General features: G+C 35.2%; 1 non-coding gene across 1 annotated transcript; it reads left to right on the top strand.

Annotated features, from left to right (window-relative positions):
* Positions 1-1,829: 1,829 nt before the first annotated feature.
* LOC141676025 (small nucleolar RNA R71) lies at positions 1,830-1,936 on the top strand. The gene has a single exon (XR_012556639.1). It is a non-coding gene; the product is annotated as a small nucleolar RNA R71 (small nucleolar RNA).
* The last annotated feature ends 22,703 nt before the right edge of the window (positions 1,937-24,639 follow it).

The following is a 24,639-nucleotide window of genomic DNA, read 5'->3' as shown; positions in this document are numbered from 1 at the left end:
ATAACTCAAGTGATCTGGCATTTGGTTGAGCTCAAGTGTGGGAGCTTCTTAAATAAATGGTTCAAAACGCTCCTGAGAAATTTTCAGCTCTGCTAACCCAAGAGAATCGAATGGCATATCCAACTTCCTCATCCACGGAGGTGCATTCAAATCCTGTAATTACTCAGGCTCTGAATTTACTATAGAGTCGACCCACTCTACTTTAAAGCACTCCTCTTTAGCTGTGGGTAACTTTCTTGAACACATTAAAAGTGACCTTTTGATCGTAAACCTTCATCGAAAGCTCTCCTTTTTGCACATCTATCATAGTTCGGCCTGTAGCCAAGAATGGTCTTCCTAAGATAATGGGAATCTTCTTATCTTCCTCGAAATCAAGAATTAAAAAGTCAGCAGGGAAGATGAGTTTATCCACCTTGACCAATACATCCTCCACTATACCTCGTGGATAATCGATGGAACGGTCAGCTAGTTGCAATGACATGTATGTTGGTTTCGGATCAGGCAGACCAAGCTTCTTGAAGATAGATAAGGGCATCAGATTGATGCTAGCTCCCAAATCACATAAACATTTGTCGAACGACTAGTTTCCGAATGTGCAAGGAATAGTGAAGCTTCCAGGATCTTTAAGCTTCGGAGGCAACTTCTGTTGCAGCACAACACTGCATTCCTCCGTTCGAGCAACGGTCTCTAAGTCATCGAACTTCACTTTCTGAGAGAGAATACCTTTGATAAACCTCGCATAGCTAGGCATCTGTTCAAGAGCTTCAACGAAAGGTATGTTGATATGAAGTTTCTTGAACACCTCCAAAAACTTCTCAAACTGCTTATCCAACTTTTTCTTCTGCAGCCTCTTAGGAAAAGGAGGTGGAGGATAGATATGTTTCTCCCCTGTATTACCCTCAGGAGGAGTGTGTTCCACAGTAGTCTTCCTTGGTTCCACCTCTGCTTCCTTCTGCACTTCTTCTTCAGCCACAACTGCATTTTCTGAAACTTGAGATTTTTCAGGCTCTTCATCTTGCTGAATTTGGGGGCTTGCGACCTTTCCAGACCTTAAGGTGATGGCGTTCACCTGTTCTTCAACTTCCCTCTTGCCTGGATTTGTTTCTGTATCACTAGGAAGCGTTCCTGATGGTCGATTCAATAAGGCATTAGCAATTTTCCCTATTTGGTTCTCCAGAGACTTGATAGAAACAACTCGGCTTTGGCATATAAGATCCTGGTTTTTGCACATAAGCCGCAACTCCTCCAATTCAGATTTTTCATTCGAAGATAGACATGCACCAAGAGTTTGTTCTTTTGGTGTAATTTTTTGCTGAACGCCAGGAGGGTTGAATAGCTTATTTCCAAACTACTGGAACGGCTGTTGCATCGCATTCTGATTGTTGCTCCAGCTGAAGTTAGGATGATTCCAGTTGTCTGGATGATAAGTGTCTGGAACTGGTTGCTGCGATCTCTGAAAGTTGCTCACAAACTGAGCTGAGTCACTAGATATAGCGCATTGCTCCGTCACATGCGGACCTGTACACAGCTCACAAACACTACATATCTGCTTAACACCATAGTTAGCCAGAGAATCAATATTCATAGACAACGCCTTTAGTTGAGCAGTGATAGCCGTAGCTGTATCCACTTCAAGAACTCCTGCTACCTTGCCCTGTGGACATCTCTGGGTTGGATACTGATATTCATTAGCAGCCATTAGTTCAATTAGATCATAATGTTCCTCATAGCTCTTTGTCTATAATGCTCCGCCTGATGCTGCATCGAGCATGGGTCTGGACTGTGCTCCCAACCCATTATAAAAATAATTGATGATCATCCAATCAGGCCTTCCATGATGAAGACACTTCCTAAGCATCTCCTTGTAGCGCTCCCAAGCTTCACATAGTGATTCTCCCGTTTGCTGCACAAATTGAGTAATAACATTCCTGAGTGCAGCTGTCTTCGCCATAGGGAAGAATTTAGTAAGAAACTTCTGAGCAAGATCTTCCCAAGTAGTAATCGAACCAGCTGGTAGAGAGTGTAACCAGCTCTTAGCCTTGTCCCTCAGAGAGAATAGGAACAGTCTCAGCTTCACAGCATCTTCAGAAACACCGTTGAACTTAAAGGTGTCGCAGATCTCAATAAAATCCCTACTGTGCATATTGGGATCTTCAGTTGGAGAACCCCCAAACTGGATTAAATTCTGCATCCATTGAATTATGCCAGGCTTGATCTCAAAGGTATTAGCTGTGATAGCTGGCCAGGCAATGCTAGATTGAATTTCATTGAACTTGGGTTGAGAAAAATCCATCAAGGCTTTCGTTCGTGCTGCTGGATCTCCCATTGTAATGAGTACCTGAAACACAAACAAATAAACCGTGAAAGTAAAAGAATCCGAGTCAGTGAACTTTAACGACCACTGATGACAAGCACATAAACTAAAAATTAACACCGAGTCCCCGGCAGCGGCGCCAAAAATTTGTTAGGCACAAAGCATGCGCTAAATAAATCACGCAAGTATACGCGTTCGCAAGTAGTATAAGATATAAATCAGATTGATTCCCACAGTGACTGGTTTAGGTTAAGTTCAATTTATGCACCTATACAACAATGTATGGTTATCGCTCAATGCTAAGATAAATAACAAATTGGATTTTTATTAAACTAGGAGATTATACTAAATAACATTAATTAAGAGAATTGACACTTGAATTAACAATATTAAACACACATGAGATCCTAACTTCATTACTACTTCATTCAATAGTTATTGTTATTAACCTTAGCATGTAATGGTGATGATATTAATCGAACAACACGAACCTGATAAATGCCAACATTCATTGTACGAATACCATTCTACCAAGCATCCGCAATTAAGATAGAAGTTGAATAGGCATTAATTATGTTGAGACCCTATATGTCTACAGAATTTGACAACATAACGATTTAAGCGCAAGTTATTCATGATGATTACACAGGGCAAGTAAAACGGTTAGAGTTACCCACTAATCATGCATACAATACATGAACCTATGTTAGCATGGCAAGTTCTAAATCTCAAGATTCACTGTCGCTTCACAAGAGATTAACAGGCTATCTTACATGTTCGCGACGCATATAAGACGAATAAGCACAACCTATACTAGATATCATACAATCACCACATACCAAGGTATTAAACAATTAACTAAATAAATCCATAGTAAATCCGCTAGAATCCCATGATAACGATTAGCCCATAATAGAACTCATCGTCACCATGGGTTCATATGAAAGTATGATAATAACACAACGATATAAAGATTCAATAATACTTAATAAATAATGAAGTACGTCACAAGAGTATTAAGGTTCAAAGCATAAAGAAAACTAGCATCCACTGTTACAACGAATTAAAAGAATCACAAGATAAAATGAATGCTTCCTCTTCTTCGTTGTTGCGTGCTAAAACGGTCTTCTCAATCTTCTTGCCTTCGCTCTTGATCTTCATGAAGAAAACGTCTTCCCATAAGGTTTATATAATAGCCCAAGAGAACCAGCGCCAACAGAAGCCCAATTGTACTTGAATTAATAAAATCCAGATTCTAAAATTCCGCATGCACGCGGTCGCCTGCTGTCTCCACGCGGCCGCTTGCTGCCCTTCTGGAAAATATTTTATTTTGCTTCTGTTTTTGCTGACTTCTTCGCTCATCACCCCTAGAATGATTCCAAGCACTTCCTTAAGCTTTATTTGATGAAAACCACATATCTAAGCAAGTTATACCCTGAAATGCAAAAACACTAGAAAACGCGTCAAATACACAAAATACTTGAGTTCAAGACACCAATTCAAGCTGTTATGAGACGCTCTAAGTGGTATAAAATGCCACTTATCAATCACACAAGCAGGTCACCACAAAATATACAATTACTAGTTTAAATCAAACATTTGATACTATAACAGTCTTGCACATCCTCAAAATATAAAGAAAATTCGGCATTACCTATCCGTTTATAGGCCAACCATTTAACCACAATCCATTAACAATCACACCAAACAATAATATATCTAATATACTTCTTCGACATATATTTTTAATAACATCTTATACATAATATAAATAACCAACAATTACGTACCCTTAATCAGCACAAAACTACAATAATTAAACCACAATTCACATATACTCAACTATACTCGATCTTTATACTTAGTCGATTCAAAATTCTCAAAAGCCAAAACTATAATTCAGGAAACCGATTTAGTAAAATCTGAAATTTAAATAAGTTAAACATGCATAATCAATTTGAGCAATTAATCACATCACCAAACAATTATATATCGACTTTACATAATCCAAATCTAAATAAACAAACCGAGTTCAAATAGTTACAAGATCCAAACTGAATTTTTGCAAGACTAATCCAACTCGACACGCATTATCATACCTCTCATAGAAACACATAATCAAGCACACACATACTTTATGTTAGACTCAAAACGAGCCAAATTATAAGAATTAATCATAAATAGAATTCTGAAAAATAATTTGTTGCACATGCATAGCAAAAATCGGGTGTTTTATGACTTTTCTCGGGCTCATCGTTGCATCACTGCCCCCGCCGACTTGCCGGAGCTCATCACCGGCGGGGCAAGGTCTCGGAGGTTCCCCAATCGGGGTTTTCTTCCATTAAACCTCACTAAAACTTTTAAAAACTCACAACCCAGTCGTTATCATAAAAAATGAAACAAGAATTCAATGATTCGGATCAAACCCTAAAGTGGGTTTTCAGAAAAATTGAAAGGAATTCAAGTTTTACAAACATGCAATAGAAGTTAGAGAACTGATACACAACACACTCAAAATGGAGTGAGAATCGAAAGAAATCGACCCAAAAATGGATGACAAGTGTTTACTGAGAGAGAAATGAAGAGAGAGAGAGAGAGGAGCAGGACTGTTCGTGAATGACTGGCATCCAAATGAAGAATAAATGAGGTGAGTTTAAAGGGATAAAGACAGAAGCAATCTTGTCCTTTGTCATTTCCTTCATAAAACAATATTCTGATTTTTTATTAATAGCTAGAAATTCATTTGTAAATTGTACAATAAATAGGAAAAACGAAATTTTAATACAAAATATAATTTTAAATTAAATTTCATGAAAATATCTATCCCTCGATATTTTTAAAATAATTTTTGAGCGAACGGTTTATTTTATACAAATTTTACAAGATAATGCTCAAAAGTAGAAGTAACGTTCATGAAATCATTTTAAAATATCCCAATCTCAAAATAAATCCAACTATCATTTTTTAAATATCTCTAAGGATATTCTAGAGATAATAAAATAATTTTCACGATTCAATCATATACCGATGATTTAATAAAAATATTTAAAGGTCAATTGAACCTCATTTTTCGTACAATAAATCATTAAAATATTTAAAAACACTTTGACCACAAAGTCACTCACATATGAATCAAATAACACATAATCAAATCTCTCGATTAATAAAATCTCATACTCACCAATTGTTTTCTATTTAATTCTTTATTTACAACTTTCTTTTCATAATCACTGATCGTACAATACTCCAATTAACGACCCGACTTTCAATACTCTAACTCAGATAATCATAGAAGCATATAGGACTCTTTATACTTTCACACTGACATATTTCTTTATATCTTCTTTACTTCAATAATACGGAATCCACCTTCCAATATATACAGGCCGCGTCTCGGTTGACGGCCTAATTCGATAAAAATCATTTACCATCTTAAGTCACTTTTGACTCATCAAACTGGAATAATTTATTTTTAAATATTCCTTTACTATTTCACATAATTTGCTCATAAACCATATAAATTATATTTTATAATTCGTGACATCCCGGTTGTTACAATATTCCCCCCTTAAAATGATTATGTCCTCAAAATCAAGTCTAACTAAATAAATCTCTATGATTTATTCACAAAACTCTCATAAATGCCATAGACTTATCTTAACACTTTTTCTTATTGGCCTAACACTCAGATCGGTTATTCTACACATACCAAATCAAACTAAAACTCAAATGAATCATCTATTATTATAAGGTTCACAGTTTGCAACTATCATTCTTAAGTACAATACCACGCTTGATTCACAAGGGAGGGATATGCTACCTTATATTCACTTTCGATATAATTTAGAGCTTTGAACACCGATCCGCTTATGTTCCATTTTCTCTTCTATTGGGGATAAGGAATATGGAATATAAGATCGTATGTTGTACTCAATATTTAACTTGATTTTTTTTTTTATGAAACTCATTGTCATAGAGCATTTGATGGAATTTGAAGTCAATGAATCAATTCTGAAGGAAGAAAGGGTGAAGAATATGTAGATATGACTGAGAGCAACCATATATGTACATAAGATGGCCAGTCTTAGTACTATACAGTTTATAACACGTAATTATGTGGCATCCCACCAGACCCTTTTGTCACAAAGACAAACAGTCAAACCATATGCATTGTCTGTCCTAATCAACTGGCAATATTAATTGCAGAAACCAATTATGTTGCAATAGAAAGTTTGTGGATAGGAAGGAAATGCCATGAGTTTAATATTTCTTAGAAATAAAAAAGATGATGCTTCATTTCTCATAGATGACTCATACTCATTTTCATATCAATCATTACTACCACATATCCCTTTTCTTTACACCATTTATAGGTGTTTATCTTTGCGAACATCTCACACAAATAATCTTCTCATTTTATTCACATTCAACACTTTTTAATTTGTCCAGTTCTCGTAATATACTTACAAATCACTCCCTTTTTTCGCTGGTCTTCATAAAGTGACATAGTCGTACCCACATTGCAGCTAACCCGACATAATTTGACTAATCATAAAATACACATCTTCAATTGCCTTCAAACCAAGGTGTCGATTGTTAACATTTCTTGCATAATCTAAATTTCTTTTCGCTTGGCCATCTGCTCGCAATTGGTAAGAATAACTCATGTATGTCCCGATGTTTAAGCACTCATAGGGTTTCCTTTAAAGTCTCGAGTTAAATCTGGAACTTTGATTAGTTGCCATAAATGATGCATTTTTATCTTGTTCAAATACAATTGAACCTTTCATTAATCGAAATTTTTTTATCGACGAGATCAATTTGCTTATATTTACCCAGCTGCCTTATAATCAATTCTTGTTCTTGGAAGTCCCACTATAAAGTTCATGGTAAGATGTCCACACTTCCATCCAGGAATGTCTAAGGGCTGAAGCAATTCACTTGACCTTTTTAATGTCCTGCCTTGCTCTCTGACACTGTTAGATATATTTGTGATGTCATGTCTAATCTGTTGTGTTAAATTTCAGAACTTAATATCAGGACTTATCAGGACTTACTGGAAATCAGGACTTACTGAAGTCAGAACTTATATCAGAACTAAGGCCGTCAAGATTTATATCAGGACTTAAGTGCGGGTACTTTAGATAAGGAATGCGGCTGATTTACAGGAGATGATCTGGACTAAAACAAAAGAAGATATGCATGGAGAGTTAGAAGACTAGAAGACTTGTGAAAGATAATATCTGATTGATATATTTTAGGAGACATAATTGTATTCCATATCAATTAGAAGATATCTTGTAACTGTGTACTATATAAACACAGCTTAGGGTTTACACTATAAGTGTTATCATTCACGAGAAAGATTATACATTGTAACCTAGCAACTCTTAGTGATATTGTTCATCACTGAGAGAGTAGTTTAACCTACTTTATAAAAGAGCTTATTATATTGAATAAACTTAATTACTGTTACATACTTGTGTTCTAAATTGATTTGATTGTATAAACACTATATTCAATCCCCTTCTATAGTGTTGTGTGACCTAACAAGTGGTATCAGAGCCTCTCTGTTGATATACAAACAGTGAGATCCAATTTACAATCATGTCTGACGAAACACAAACTCCATCTAAGCCCACCAAAACTCAAGATACTCAAAACAATCAAACCCACAGTCGATATGAAACCATTAGGGTTCCCATACTGAGAGCATTTGAGTATCCTATATGGAAGGTAAAGATGGCTATGTTTCTGGAAGCCAAAGATCCAAAATACCTTGATAGAATTAATGATGGACCATATAAGCCTACCAAGATTTCTGTTGCAGTTGCTGATCAACCAACAAAGATGATACCAAAGGAGAAAGGTGATTACACAACTGAAGACATCTCATCTATTGCCAAGGATGCAAGGGTAAGGCATCTGCTTCATAGTGCAATTGACAATGTCATGTCAAACAGGGTAATTGGATGCAAGACTGCAAAGGAAATATGGGATGCTTTAGAGATAAGATGCCAGGGAACTGAAGCCATCAAAAAGAACATGAAGACTATACTCACACAAGAGTATGAGCACTTTGACTCAAAAGCTGATGAGTCATTAACTGATTTATATGACAGGTTTGCCAAACTCTTGAATGATCTGTCACTGGTGGACAAGGAATATGATCTTGAAGATTCAAATCTAAAATTCCTTTTAGCTCTTCCTGAAAATTGGGATTTGAAGTCTACTACCATAAGAGACAACTATGACTTTACTGAAACTACTCTTGATGAAATTTATGGTATGCTCAAGACTCATGAACTTGAGATGGATAAAAGGAGCAAAAGGCATGGAAGAAAGTCAAAGAAAGTTGCACTTAAAGACGAGGAGGAATATCCTAAAGTGGTTGTCTCAAAGAGGGGCAAAGGAAAGGCTCTCATCATACATTCTGATTCAGAGTCATCATATTCTGATGATGATGATTCAGAATCTGAAAATTTATCTGAAATGGATGTTGATGCAGAGATGATGCAACTGTGTGCTCTTATGGTGTCACAAAGATAGCCTACAAGAAATTCAGAAAGGGCAAGAAGTTTTCCAGGAAAGGTGGAAGTTCTGAAAAGAAAGGGTTCAGAAAGTCTGAAGGCAAAGGAGGAAAGTCTGACAGAGGAGACAACTCAAATGTCAAATGCTACAGTTGTGGTGAAAGAGGCCACATCTCTCCTGACTACAAGAAAGGAAAAGGTGATAAAGGCCAAACACTTATCACAAAGAAGAAAAACTGGGCAGACACTTCAGATTCTGAAGATGAGGTGAACTATGCCTTAATGGCAAATACTGATAGCAGTTCTGATGCTGCTGAATTGAAGGTACCTCATTCAACTCTTGCTTTTCATACTGATGATATTTATGAGCTAAGATTATATCTGAAAACCATGTTCATTAGTTTTAGAGATCAAACTTTAATAAATGAAAGATTAACATCTGAAAGTCTTGCTCTTAGAAACAGAAATGACTACTTAGAAAAAGAGTTAGTTATATTTCATCAAACTCAGAAAGAAAGAGATGAGGCTTTGTATGTTAGAGATGAAGTGCTAAAACTGAATAGATCTCTTAAATCTGAACTGGAAAAGGAAAAGTAGATAATCAAAACTTGGACTAACTCTGGAAGAGCAACTCAGAAAATATTAGAAAATGGAAATTGGAAAAAAGGACTAGGTTACCTGGATGATAAAGAAGAAAAGGAATCTGTGTCATCAAAACCAAACTTTACCAAGAAAGCTGAAAAGCCTAAAGTTAATCCTGTTAAATTTGTAGCAAAAACTGTTGTGTCTGATTCTGAAAAGATGAAAGACTCTAAGACAGAAGTCAAAGAAAAGTCAAATTTTGACAAATTAAAGCAGGACAAACGAGCTTCAGTAAACATAGGTTTAATGAAAAAGAAGCAGCTTAAGCATAAGATGAAAGAGATTAAAAATGTGAGCAAGGTCAAAGAAGCTAGGAAAAATAGGATTGGAAATGATGGTGTGAATAAAGCAATAATTATATGCCTGTTCCTAATGCTTCTAGAAAGAAATGTTATAATTGTGGAAACTCTAACCATCTTGCTTCTTTTTGCAGGAAAAATAAAGATATAAACTCTTTACCTCCTAAATCAGGAGTTAAGAGTCAGTCTGTTAGGTTTAAACCATAAAATCCTTATTTTTATTGTGGTAGTTTATGGCATGCTATTTATACTTGTAAGGAATATCATAGTTTGTACTATGATTATTATAAAAAAAAACCTTCTTTAAAGAAAGTTAGTGTAATTCCTTCAAGTGTAAATTCTGATGCAAAGTCTGATATAAAGTCTGATAGAAAGCATGTTAGCATAAACTCTGAAACTAAATCCGCTGCAAATACTAACAAACTTAAAAGGGCCAAAGGACCAAGCAAGTCTGGGTCCTTAAAACTAACCAATAGTGGTCTTTGTGATTGCAGGGCAACATGAAAAACATCATAGTTCTGGACAGTGGATGTTCAGGACATATGACTGGAAATAAAGCCCTGCTATCAGACTTTGTGGAGAAAGCTGGCCCAGGAGTTTCTTATGGAGATGACAACATGGGAAAGATTCTGGGATATGGCAATATCAATCTTGGAAATGTCATAATTGAAACAGTAGCTCTTGTCTCAGGACTTAAACATAATCTGCTAAGTGTGAGTCAAATCTGTGACAGAGGTTATCATGTGGATTTCTTTGAAGAACACTGTGAAGTTGTAAGTAATTCTACAAGCAAAGTGGTTCTGAAAGGTTATAGACATGGTAACATATATGAATCCAGACTTTCAACAAACTCTGATGGTTCTGCAATCTATCTGTTAAGCAGAGCATCAATTGAAGAAAGCTGGAATTGGCACAAGAGACTCTCTCATTTAAATTTCAACAACATAAATGAGCTAGTAAAGAAAGATCTTGCGAGAGTACTGCCAAAATCAGTATTTGCTCCTGATGGACTTTGTGACTCATGTCAAAAGGCAAAATACAGAAAATCTACATTCAAGAGCAAAATTGAATCCTCAATTCTTGAGCCTTATCTCTTACTGCATGTTGATCTATTTGGTCCAGTCAATGTCATGTCTATTGCAAAGAAGAAATATGCTATGGTTATAGTGGATGAGTTCACAAGATACACTTGGGTGTATTTGTTGCACAAGAAGAATGAAACTGCATCTACTCTAACTGATCATGTCAGACAGATGGATAAGTTAGTCAAAGATTCTGTTAAAATCATAAGAAGTGATAATGGCACTGAGTTCAAGAATTCAATCATGGAAGAGTTCTACAAAGAGCATGGAATAAAGCAGGAATTTTCTGCACCTGGAACTCCACAGCAGAATGGAGTTGTAGAAAGAAAGAACATGACTCTTATTGAAGCTGTACGAACTATACTTAATGAAGCAAATCTACCAACCTATTTTTGGGCTGAAGCTGTGCATACTGCTTATTTTATATAGAATGCTACACTTATAAACAAGCATGAAAAAACACCATATGAGATGGTGAAGAAAAAGAATCCAAATCTGAAATACTTTCATGTATTTGGATGCAAGTGTTTTGTTCTTAAGACTCATCCTGAACAGCTGTCAAAGTTTGATCTAAAAGCTGATGAAGGAATTTTTGTTGGATATCCACTTTCCACAAAAGCCTTCAGAGTTTACAATTTAAGAACAAGGGTTGTCATGGAATCTATCAATGTATCTTTTGATGATAAAAAGATTACTGGACTTGAAGATTTCAATGATCATGATCAACTGAGATTTAAAAATGAAGATATAAATTCTGATTCTGTAAGTTATGATGACCTAAATCCTGATCCTATAAGTTCTGACGGGTTAAATTCTGATGTCATTGAAATCGTGGTAACTGCTCCAAAGGAAAATGCACCTATTCAGGGGGAGCAAGCTAATGATCCTACATCTCAAGACTCTCAAGAAGCATCAGAACCAGTCACTGGCTCCTCAAGTTTTGATTCATCAAGTTCTGATGAGCCAAATTCTGATAATTCTGGAAACTCTGATTCTTCAATTCCTGAAGGATCCAACTCAAATTCTGGAATTTTAGAGAGCATAACTTCAGGGGGAGCATCAGAAAATGCTGATGGAGATAGCATGGATCATGGGGGATGATCTAGTTCTAGAGATCAACTTCCATCTGCAAGGAAGTGGACTAAAGCACACACACACCTGACTTAATAATTGGAGATCCTGAAGCAGGTGTCAGAACTAGAACAGAAACATCAAATGAATATCTCTATCATTCCTTTCTATCTCAGACTGAACCAAAAAAAGTAGAAGAAGCTCTTTAAGATGCTGATTGGGTGCAAGCAATGCAGGAAGAGTTAAATGAATTTGAAAGAAATAAAGTCTGGACCCTAGTGCCAAGACCAAAAAACAGATCAATTGTTGGTACAAAATGGGTGTTCAGAAATAAAACTGACAGTGATGGCATAATTACAAGAAACAAAGCAAGGCTGGTTGCTAAAGGTTACTCTCAACAGGAGGGTATTGACTATGATGAAACATTTGCTCTAGTTGCTAGATTGGAAGCCATAAGAATCTTTTTGGCTTATGCTGCTCACAAGAAGTTTAAAGTCTTTCAAATGGATGTGAAAAGTGCTTTTCTCAATGTAGATCCAAAATTTCCAAATCATGTCTACAGGCTTGACAAAGCACTTTATGGCCTTAAGCAAGCTCCAAGAGCATGTTATGAGACTTTAGCTCAATTCCTTCTGGAAAGTGGATTTACCAGAGGCACAATTGATAAAACTCTGTTCTACCTCAACCATGGAAAGGACTTACTTTTGGTACAGATATATATTGATGATATCATCTTTGGCTCTACAAATACAAAGCTTTGTGAAAGATTTTCCAAGCTAATGCAGTCAAAATATCAAATGAGTATGATGGGAGAACTTAGCTATTTTATGGGACTTCAAGTCAAGCAAATTGAAGAAGGTACTTTTATAAATCAATCCAAGTACACCAAAAATTTACTCAAGAAATTTGGAATGCAAGACAATTCAACTGCATCAACTCCCATGGCCACTGCCACCAAGTTATATAAAGATACTGGAGCATCAGTAGATATTACTTACTACAGAGGTATTATTGGCTCAATTCTATATTTGACTGCAAGTAGACCTGATATCATGTATACTACCTGTCTTTGTGCAAGATTTCAGGTTGATCCAAGAGAACCTAATCTAATAGTTGTGAAAAGAATTTTCAAGTACCTCAAGGGTACAGCTGATCTAGGATTGTGATATCCTAGGGAATCAGACTTTAAGCTAATAGGTTACTCAGATGCAGATTTTGCAGGATGCAAAATAGACAGGAAAAGCACTAGTGGAAGCTGCCAATTTCTTGGAGGCAGATTGGTTTCTTGGTTTAGAAAGAAACAGAAATCAATTTCCACATCAACTGCAGAAGCAAAATATTTTGTTGTAGGAAGCTGTTGTGCACAGATTCTTTGGATGAAGAATCGGTTACCGGAATATAGGTTAGAATTTTCTAAAATACCCATTTACTGTGATAATCAAAGTGCTATTGCTATGACAGGTAATCCAGTTCAACACTCAATGACAAAGCACATCAGCATTAGGTACCATTTCATAAGGGAACATGTGATGGAAGGTACAGTGGAATTGTATTTTGTTCCAACAGATCAACAACTAGCAGATATCTTCACAAAACCACTATGTGAAGCTACTTTTACAAGACTGGTAAATGAACTTGGAATGGTTTCAGGTTCTTTCTCAAAATCTGTTTAGTTTTTGTTCTCATGCATCGGACTTTATGATCAGTGTTTACAGATTGTCTTATCTCCATGTAATCTGTGCTTAAATTGTAACATATTAAATACTGATTATTATTTGATGTGATTCTACAAACTCTGAAAGTGTTTTGAATGTTCTGTGACTGTTCAATCCAATGAGGATTATCTTGTTAGATGCTGACTTAGTAGTCTTTAACAAACTATATATCCCATGTTTGAATTAGTTGTTTATGTGGAAATCCATAACACAAGCAAACTCTGATTTTGATCTTAGTCAAATCTACTTCTTGTATCTTATTACTAAGTCACAAACTAGATTATTGTTTCTTATCTGTTAAATTCTGATATCAGTAAATCTTAAGGATGAACTACATGCTTGATAAGCCTCACTTATCTGAAGAAAATAAAAGAAAAGAAAAATTGAAATCAGGTACTCCTTTGAGATCAAGAGTAAATATGTGAAAGGGAAGACCCAAGTGCATTGCTGGTATTAAGTTATATGCATTAGAAAAGCAAATAAATTTTTCTTGGTGACTTTTCACATTCTCTGATTACTGGAGAAATATTCTGATAACAGCATAAATTCTGATAGCAGTTGTGACTCACTGTAAAAAGAATGTCAAAAGATGCATAAAATGAGCACAAACAGTTGAGGTGGACTCTTGCATAAATTTATTCTATAGTAGACTTCAAAATTAAAGACAAATTTTAAGCATTTTTCTTAGTTATGCTTTATTTCTAAGATATCTGAAGTTTATCAGACTTTAATCTTTATCTGATCATTTGTAAATGCACGCACTCTCACTCCATATGAATGATGAAAATTACTGTGGTGATTAAGTTGTTTCTGACAAACAGTTAAGTATTATTTGCATAAATTCTAAGGACAAGTTCTGATGATTAAACTCTGAAAAAACTAGTCAGTATTTGTGTGAAGAATCACAGAAACTGTCATTCACTTTTTGAGTACAGAAGCCATATTCTGATGACCGTTAAATTCTGATAATAGTCAAGTTCTGATGCAAATCCTGATGGAAACTCTGATGCTTACGTGGCATTATTTAATTACTTGACTTATTTTAAGTATTTACTGTAATGGTTATATTTTATCAGAAAATAATTAAGTGCGATAAAAACAGTGATAATCATTTGGTTAATGGGTTGCGTGTTTGTTTTGGTAATAACATGTGAGCAATAATTACTGCACGTTTACCGTGTCCACTCATTACTGTTTTGACTGTTTCCATGCTGCCAGGTGTAAAAAGTCTGTTCTGCTCACAAAAATAGCCGTTGTCACGTGGAGTGTATAAATAAGAGAGTTAAAAGATTTTACAATCTTTTACCTACTATTCTTATTTTCTAATCTCTCTTATTCTCTCTCACTCTCTAATATTCTATGAAGCTATTTCTTACAGGCATTTTTATCAAACACCTTCTATACACACAACTTTTCACTTAATTTCTTACAGAAATGGCACCAAAGGACATCATCTTTAATGGATCCAAGTTTGTTCCCAACAACTACATGGCTATTCTCAACAAGGACGAGGCTCCTTCAGATCTGCACTTCATTCAAGACTTTCTGGCTCGCAGTGAGATTGGGTATGCTCTGACCCAACCACAGCTTCTCTCAGGCAAACAAATACTGGAGTTTTGGAGGACTGGTGTTTATGATGATGGTGGTGAAGCTGGGTCCCCAAGTATTATTTTCACAACAGGGGAAGATGAGCATCTGGTTACTTTGTCTACTGTTCGACAAGCTTTACATCTGCCAGAAAATTGCAATTTCAATGCTCAGATTGAAGATCCACTACTACAGAGTATGATGGCCAATCTTGGCTATGAGAAAAGTTTATCCAAGCTGGGACAACTGAAGAGACCCTACATAAAAAGGGAGTGGAGTTTTTTCTTTGACTGCATCACCAGAGCTTTTGCCAACAAATGCTCCAACTTTGATGTCATTCCAATTCTGAGTCAGCAAATAGGGTATGCACTTCTTAATCAAACTCATTTTGATTATGCTACTGCTATTTTGGGTTTTATTGGGGATAGGATGAAGGAGGACCCAAATACTGTTTACTTTGCTAGATTTTGTCAACTCATTTACAGTTTTTGTTGTTCTGATAAGCCCCAAAACTTTAGTGAGTCAATTCAACCTTTTAAACTTGCTAAAAGGGGCTTTCATAGATGTGTTATCTACTGATAATAAGAAAAACTTACGAAGACCCCTTCAAATTCCTGACTATGTTAAAGAGTTCTTAGTAAACTCTGACCCCAACACATACACACCTAAATTTCCTGAAGTTACACCCTCTCAACCTCAACCAACACAGGCTTCCAACTCTCAACCACAGCCTACCATCAGAACCTATTTCCAACCAGCACAATCTTCTCAACCACAACCATCAGCACCTACTACCAAACCAACCTCTGGTACTTCCCAAAAGGTGACAGTTGTAAAATCTGCTACAACATCTAGATCTAAACCTTCAGAAGCAAAATCTGTTCCTCAATCTCCACCAAGGAGAAAGAGAAGGCTGATTCTGAGAGATGAATCAGATGAAGATGAGCAGGAACAGGTTCCCACATCAGAACCTGTAGAAATTGAAGCTGAAAATGTAATTTTTCAGAAGGAGGTAGAAGCTGAAAATGTAATTTTTCAGAAGGAGGTAGAAGCTGAAGAGGTAACTCCTCAGAAAAAGAATGAAGTTGAGGGTTCTAGTCTTCGGAAAAGAAAAAGGTCTTCAAACTCTGATACAGATAATGTCTCTCCTATATCTAAGAAATCAAGATCAAAGAAGAAGATAGCAGGTGTGAGAATAACACAAACTCAATATGAAGAAGCTGAGGAAGGGGATCAGGAATCTCTGATCTCATCAGAACCAATAGTGATTGAAGCTCTACCACAACCTGAAGACACTGTTCCAGACACAGTGATCACACCTCTTATCTCTCCACTTAGAGAAACAACTACAGTTGAAGATTCAGGATTAAGTCCTGAAATTGACATTCATAGGCTGAACATTCCATCTGTCTTGTATCTGGAAGCACCACAAGCAAAGGAGTCAACTCCACCTATCTCTCTATTACATGCTGAAGTTCCTACCACACCAATTCTGGATGTGGAAATGGATGAAGTTGTACCAGAATCACCTTCAGTGACACACACTTTAGTACTGTCAGAAGATGATGAGATTCACTCAAGTTCTGGAGAAAGTGATCCAGTAAATGCTCTAATTCTTGGAAATGAGGCATTGTTAAAATTTGTTTAAAAATATGCTCCTGTTTCATGGGAAGAAACTCACAGAGGAGTTGAATGGACCAAGAAGTGGAATGAATCTGACTTCATTCCCAGCTCAAAAGTTCTGTCATATCATATTGCAAAAGCTGATGACTTGTTGACAAATTCTGACTTCAAAGCTCAACTTAAAGTCACAGCTCTCAGTACTAAAAATCTTCAGGGTCAACACTCCATTACTCATGAAAAAGTTAATAAACTTCAAGAAAATGTTGATAAGCTGGACCTGATGCTCAAGTTAGACAAGAACAGGTTTATCAGACCAATTCATGAGAAAGTGGAAGCTATTGAAAAAGTTCAAGAAAAGCAGTAGGCCCAACTGGATGAGGTCTTGCAAAATCAAGCTGCTCAACAAATTCAATTAACTAAAATCTAATCTTCAGTGGAACTTCTTCTCTCACTACTCCTGCCAGATGATGCCAAAAAGGGGGATAAGGTAGTTAAGTCCAAATGCTCTACTATTCAAACACTAAAGAAGAAGGATGATAAAGAAGATGACCAGGGAAACCCTAGCAAGGGCAAGGGTCAAGGTCAAGAAAAGCAAAGCAGCAAAGTTTCTTCACAGAAACTAATTTCTGATTCTAGCAAATCTTCTACACAGAAGAATTCAAGTTCTGAAGCTGTAAATGCTCAAACTCTGATAGCAAGTTCCGATAATCAAAATCTGATATCAATTTCTGATGTTCTCATTCAGTCTGGAAGTCAAGACTCTCAGCAGTTTTTACAAACTCTGAAGCTTAAGGGAAGGGAGACTACTGTCTACTATAAGGATCCCAAGATTCAGACACTTGATGAAGAAATTGCTAAAAGATTATTTCTCAAGCACAATCCTGGAATGGATTTAGAGACTCTAAAGGCGGAAGAAGCTAGATTTGCAGCTGAGAAGACAAATCTTAAATCTAAAGCTTCTAATGCAAAGAAACCTCCAAGGCCTAAGGAAAAAGGCATTGTGATCAAGGAAAGGTCAACTTCTGAGGCTTCAAAGGCCAAGACAAGATCACAAGTTGAAATTGATCCCAAAGCAAAAGGGAAAGAAAAGATTGATGAACCAGCAAAGATTCAGAAAAAGAAAACTCCTTCAGTTCTAATTGATCCTATCTATCAAGCTACAATGCATGATGATGATACTCTGATAGAAGAGGAAGTTGAATCTTTGAAGAGAAGGAAGAAACTGAAAGAAACAGAGTTAACTACTGATAATGCTCAAACTACTCAAACTTTGGAAGCTCAGAGTTTATCAAATTCTGAGAAGCTACCTGCTCAAGAAAATAAGGAAGCAGTTACAAATTCTGAACAAGTCATCAAGACATCAACCTCTGACAGAGCTCAAGTTGATTTGGGCAAGATGACAGTTACTGATAAGAAGAAACTCCTATGGAAAATTGTTAAACCATCAGATCCTAAGAAAAGTCAGCTGCTATCTGATTTCATGACTGTTGGATTGAAAGCCAGAGAAGCAAGAGACAGAGCTGGATTAGGTTCTGAAGAAGCCAAGATCAAAACATGAGTTGAAGTAATTACCAGAGATCCATTTTTATTAACTGACAAATCACTTGAGGAAGTTACACAAAAATACCTTGACAAGGTTATATTTGTTCAAGGGGTACTGGATGTTCATGATAAGAGTAATGTCAAAGAAAAGCTGATTCTATTTCTTGAAGATGGAAGAACATACAGAATGTCAGAATCAGATGTGCTGAACAAATCTCTGAAAGAACTTCAATTCTTTCATTATCTTTTGGAGATAAAGTCTGAGATTACTAGAAGATGGTCAAATCTCATCATGAAGACCATAAGGGATAAAGCCAGAATCTCTGGATCAAGGGTTACAGAATTTATTTCAAAGATAGTTGAAGATGATGGAAGTGAAATTCCAATGAAGAAGGATTCTGCTAAACTTGAAGTTATTCTGAAAGAGAAATGTCTGTGCTATAATGAAGACTCATCTCATCCAAGGGTAATCAGACTTGGTGATGGATTGGAAAGAAATCACATCTCAGCACTTAGGATTGTAATCTACCAGATTGGAAGTCAAGATGAAGAAATGAAGCAAGTCAAGGCTACATTAGCTCAAGTCCTGAGAAATGCAGAAGAGAAGCTGATATCAAACTTTGTCAAGAATTATTTTGGATTCAGATTGATTCAGTAAGATTGGTAAAAGCTGCAAGGACTGTAAGTTATAGTTAGTTGTCTAAATAAACTCTCATTACATTTGTACTTAAATATTTTTGACATCATCAAATCTATTAACTTGTATATTTTTCATAATTTACAAGTTGGGGGAGATTGTTAGATATATTTGTGATGTCATGTCTAATCTGTTGTGTTTAGTTTCAGAACTTAATATCAGGATTTATCAGGACTTACTGGAAATCAGGACTTACTGAAGTCAGAACTTATATCAGAACTTAAGGTCGTCAGGATTTATATCAGGACTTAAGTGCGGGTACTTCAGATAAGGAATGCGGCTAATTTACAGGAGATGATCTGGACTAAAACAAAAGAAGATATGCATGGAGAATTAGAAGACTAGAAGACTTGTAAAAGATAATATCTGATTGATATATTTTAGGAGACAGAATTATATTTCATATCAATTAGAAGATATCTTGTAACTGTGTACTATATAAACACAGCTTAGGGTTTACACTATAAGTGTTATCATTCACGTGAAAGATTATACATTGTAATCTAGCAGCTCTTAGTGATATTGTTCATCACTGAGAGAGTAGTTTAACCTACTTTGTAACAGAGCTTATTATATTGAATAAACTTGATTACTGTTATATACTTGTGTTCTAAATCGATTTGATTGTATAAACACTATATTCAACCCCCTTCTATAGTGTTGTGTGACCTAACAGACACGTAAAATCCTTACTTATGATTCTGAAATCACTTTCCTCATATTTGACCACTTATTTTAAACCTTTATACAATTTTGTGTTTTCAAAATGAACTGAATTTCGAATTACAAACTTTCTGCAATATTTTATACTTTAACTTTGTAACTTTAAGTATCTATCTACGAGAAGAAAATCTAGATATATCTTTCTCATCATTTTGGGTCTCAATCTCTGCATCTCACAATTTGTTCTTTCACGAACCATTATTTGTTTTTGACATTGTCTAATCTTTATCACTAATTCTAGTAATATATTATTGTATACTTACATGACCCACTGATTCTGGACTTCGTACTTCAATTTTTATCTTCTCCAATTCACTTATCAATTCTAATCATGTAGTCAACATGCTCAGTCTTTTCCTTGCAGCTTAACGCATTTGTTGCGACACTAGCCTTCCTAGAATGATAGTGTATAGTGCAATCATAATCCTTGATCAATTCCAACCATCAACTTTGCCTCATGTTCATTTCTCTCTAAGTAAAATATGTTTCAACGTCTTATTATTCACATAAATTTCATACTTTTCTCCATATAATGCTTTCAAATTTTAAAATTGATCGCTGCCAGTTCCAGTCTATATGTCGAATATTTTTGCTCGTGAGACTTCAATTGTCGAGAAGTGTAAGCAATAACCTTTCCTTACTGCATTAACGCGCATCCCAATCTATTATGAGAAATGTCACTATTGGTTCTGAAATCACTTCGATCATCCGGTAAAATGAATAATGGTATAGATACCAATCCTTTATTTAACTTCATAAAACTTTCTTCACACTTTTGGGTACACACGAATCTTTCATTCTTCCTTGTCGACTTTGTTAATGGGACCCTTATCTTCAAGAAATAATGTACAAATGGTAACCGACCATTTCTAGAAAACTTGTTACTTCTGTTGGAGTCTTAGGGCTTTCCCAATTAATTCAATCCTTTACGGGGCCTACTTTAATACGTTCGCTACTAATCATATGTCCAAGAAACAAAAGTTACTAAAATTTGTAATTTTAAGAATTTAACATGCCATTCCTCTTTTCTTAGACACCCTGCATGATCTGCATCAGATTTGAGTAAATCAAGCTATTGTTTCTCAACAAAATCATAAACTCGTCCAGATACTTATTAAATACTCTTTCCATTAAATCCATAAAAGCAGCTCGTGCATTTCAAAAATCCTTCACCAAAAAGTCATAATATATATTCCTTATGCGAAATGTCCTTCGAAAAATAGATTCTACCTCAATCTTTAATTGTTGATAACCAAACCTCAAGTTAATTTTCATGAAACATCTCGCTTCTTTTAACTAGTCAAATAGATCTTCGACTCGCGGTAAAGGATATTTATTCTTAATGGCCAACTTATAAAGCTTGTAATAATCTATGTGCAATCTCGTACTTTCGTCTTTCCTATTGACAAATAATACTTGTGCATCCCAATGTGATAAACTTGGTTGATTAACTCCTTCATCTAGTAACTATTATAATTGTGTCGCTATCTCTTTTATTTCAATCGATGTCATCCGATACGGGGCTTTCGAAATTGCTTCCGTCCCAGTTGTCAAATCAATCATGGATACAACTTCTCAATCCGGTAGAAATCCTGGTAACTAATTAGGAAATACATCAGAAAGTTTGATAACAACATTAATCTCTTCCATATTGGATGGTACTTTATTAACATCCACTACATGAGCCATATAAGCTTCAAACCCTTGCTTTAATAATCTTTTCACTTGAATCATCGTCAGAGACCTCTTTTCTTGTTTTGTCCTCGAAATACCATTTCCTCGTTTTCCTCGAGTTTCAATTCTACTTCCTTACTCTTGCACTCGATTTGAGGGTCGTAATATGCTAACTAATTCATTCCTAAAATTGCATCAAATATTTATATTTTAAAAGTCTGTTAAGAAAATGACAACTTCTACCTTAATATCGCAACCAAAACAAATTTTACAGACATATATTTTATTCTTATTGGCCTCTTCAATACCAAAATTGAGTTCTAAAAGGTGATGCAGCACAATTCAACTTTCCACAAATTCTCGGATATATAAACGATTTAGTAACTCTAGAATCCATTAACACTTTTTTCTTAAAATAATTCACAACTAATGTTTCATGTACTCATATTTAACTCTTCATCCTTATCTTCACATTTAGATTAAAAACCTTTACTCTTTGTGGCACTGGAGTTGTTGGTGATAGCGGGGATCCAACAATTCTAAGAACATTTACTTTCCGCACAAGCTCCTTTGAAATAAGTAATTAGTTTGTTGCAATTTCTAGAATTTTCCTTTACAATCCTGAATTGCATCTTCCGTTCTTGTTTATTTTCCCCTTTCTTTCTTTCAACCGCTCTTCTTACCATCTCCTTCCATCTTCCAATAATTCATACTTTCTACCTCACTTTTAATTAAATTTAATGCTTCCTCGTAACTACTCGTTTTCGGGTCCATAATTTGGCTATTTGCTTAGATCTTTTAGTTTCCTACTGTCAATAATCACTGACTTTGGCATGAACCTAATCGAGTTAGTAAACTATATCTCATAATCAACCATTCTCATTTATGGTTTCACTTCTAAGAATCCGCTTATCTTTTGATCTTTCATACATTCTGGAAAATATTTTCTAAGTACAAATCTGTGAATACTTGTAATGACACAATATCTTCGCTAACCAGGGTCTTAACTAGTCCTCGTCACAATATCTTCGCTGACCCGCTCCCGCCGACTCGCCGGAGCTCATCACCGGTGGGGCAAGGTCTCGGAGGTTCCCCAATCGGGGTTTCCTTCCACGAAACCTCGCCAAAACTTTTAAAAACTCGCAACTCAGTCGTTATCATCAAAAACGAAACAAGAATTCAATGATTCGGACCAAACCCTAAAGTGGGTTTTCAGAAAAATTGAAAGGAATTCAAGTTTTACAGACATGCAATAGAATTCAGAGAACTAGTACACAAATCCAATTAAAATGGAGTGAGAATCGAAAGAAATCGACCCAAAAATGGATGACAAGTGTTTACTGAGAGAGAAATGAAGAGAGAGAGGAGCAGGACTGTTCGTGAATGACCGGCAGCCAAATGAAGAATAAATGGGGTGAGTTAAAAGGGATAAAAGGGGCAATCTTGTCCTTTATCATTTCCTTCATAAAACAATTTTCTGATTTTTATTAATAGCTAGAAATTCATTTGTAAATTGCACAATAAATAGGAAAAATGGAATTTAAATACAAAATATAATTTTAAATTAAATTTCATGAAAATATATATCCCTCGATAGTTTTAAAAAAAATTGAGCGAACGGTTTATTTTATACAAATTTTACAAGATAATGCTCAAAAATAGAAATAACGCTCTTAAAATCATTTAAAAATATCTCAAACTCAAAATAAATCCAACTATCATTTTAAAAACATTTATAAGGGTATTATAGAGATAATAAAATAGGTTTCACGATTAAATCATATACCAATGATTTAATAAAAATATTTAAAGGTCAATTAAACCCCATTATTCGTACAATAAATTATTAAAATATTTAAAAACACTTTGGCCAAAAAGTCACTCACATATGAATCAAGTAACACATAACCACATCTCTCGATTAATAAAATCTCATACTGACCAATTTTTTTCTATTTAATCCTTTATTTATAACTTTCTTTTCATAACCACTGATCGTACAATACTCCAATTAACGACCCGACTTTGAATACTCTAACTCAGATAATCATAGAAGCACATAGGACTCTTTATATGCTCTTTCATATTGACATATATCTTTATAGCCTCTTTACTTCAAAAATACGGAATCCACCTTCCAAGATTTACGGGTCGTGTCTCGGTTGACGGCCCAATTCGATATAAATCATTTACCATCTCAAGTCACTTTTGACTCGTCAAACTGGAATAATTTATTTTTAAATATTCATTTAATATTTCACATAATTTGCTCATAAATCACATAATTTATATTTTATAATTCGCCATATCCCGGTTGAGAGAGAGAGAGGGAGAGAGAGTGAGTTATGGTTTCTAGAGAGATTAAGAAAGTTATGGTTTCCAGAGAGGAAGAGTTAGTTATGAAAAACTTTGAGAGGATTTATGCTGACAGAGCATTCATTCTGTGTTGACTATTAAAATTAGAATTATATACTTGTTAAGAAATATTGAAATGTATGAGTATAATAATGAAGATATGTGAAAAACGTTAGTATCGTATATTTATAATTTAGATATATTATAATTTAAAACACTTTTTTCTACGTTCCATTTATTTCTTATTATTTCATAAAAACTTATATATATATATTAATGGATATCTTGCATTCATTTTTTTCGCTCCTCGAAAACTCCATACCTTTTTTTAGATCAAAGAAAACTTTTACTAGCTAAATTCAGATTCTACCAAAGTCATAATGCTTGGAGGAAAATTTCCAACATAGATACATTCATCACTCTTCAACAACGGACATCTAGCCATTGAGTGAGAAACTGAATTACATATTCTCTTTTCATGTGTGAAAGAATAAAAATTTAATTTGGAGTTACTAACTTGCAAATCTTCAATTAATAAATTTATCGGAGCATCCACACGCACACCATCATTGAAACACTTCACTAACTCAAAAGCATCATATTTCAACTGTATGTGACGGTGACCTAATCTATCCGCAACCATCAGGTCAAATCTTACAGCTTCCATTTCTGCCACTTTCGCTTTCTGGTTTGTTTTACAATTTGATACATCAGCTAACCCCGCTTGACCACTGGTATCCCTTCCAATAACACCAAAATCCACCCCCTAATATAGCGGCATCATT

The sequence above is a fragment of the Apium graveolens genome, chromosome 7, assembly GCF_009905375.1.
Source record: "Apium graveolens cultivar Ventura chromosome 7, ASM990537v1, whole genome shotgun sequence".
NCBI classification, from domain to species: domain Eukaryota; kingdom Viridiplantae; phylum Streptophyta; class Magnoliopsida; order Apiales; family Apiaceae; genus Apium; species Apium graveolens.
Note: the sequence above shows the minus strand (reverse complement) of the source record. Positions and strands in the feature narration are given on the sequence as shown.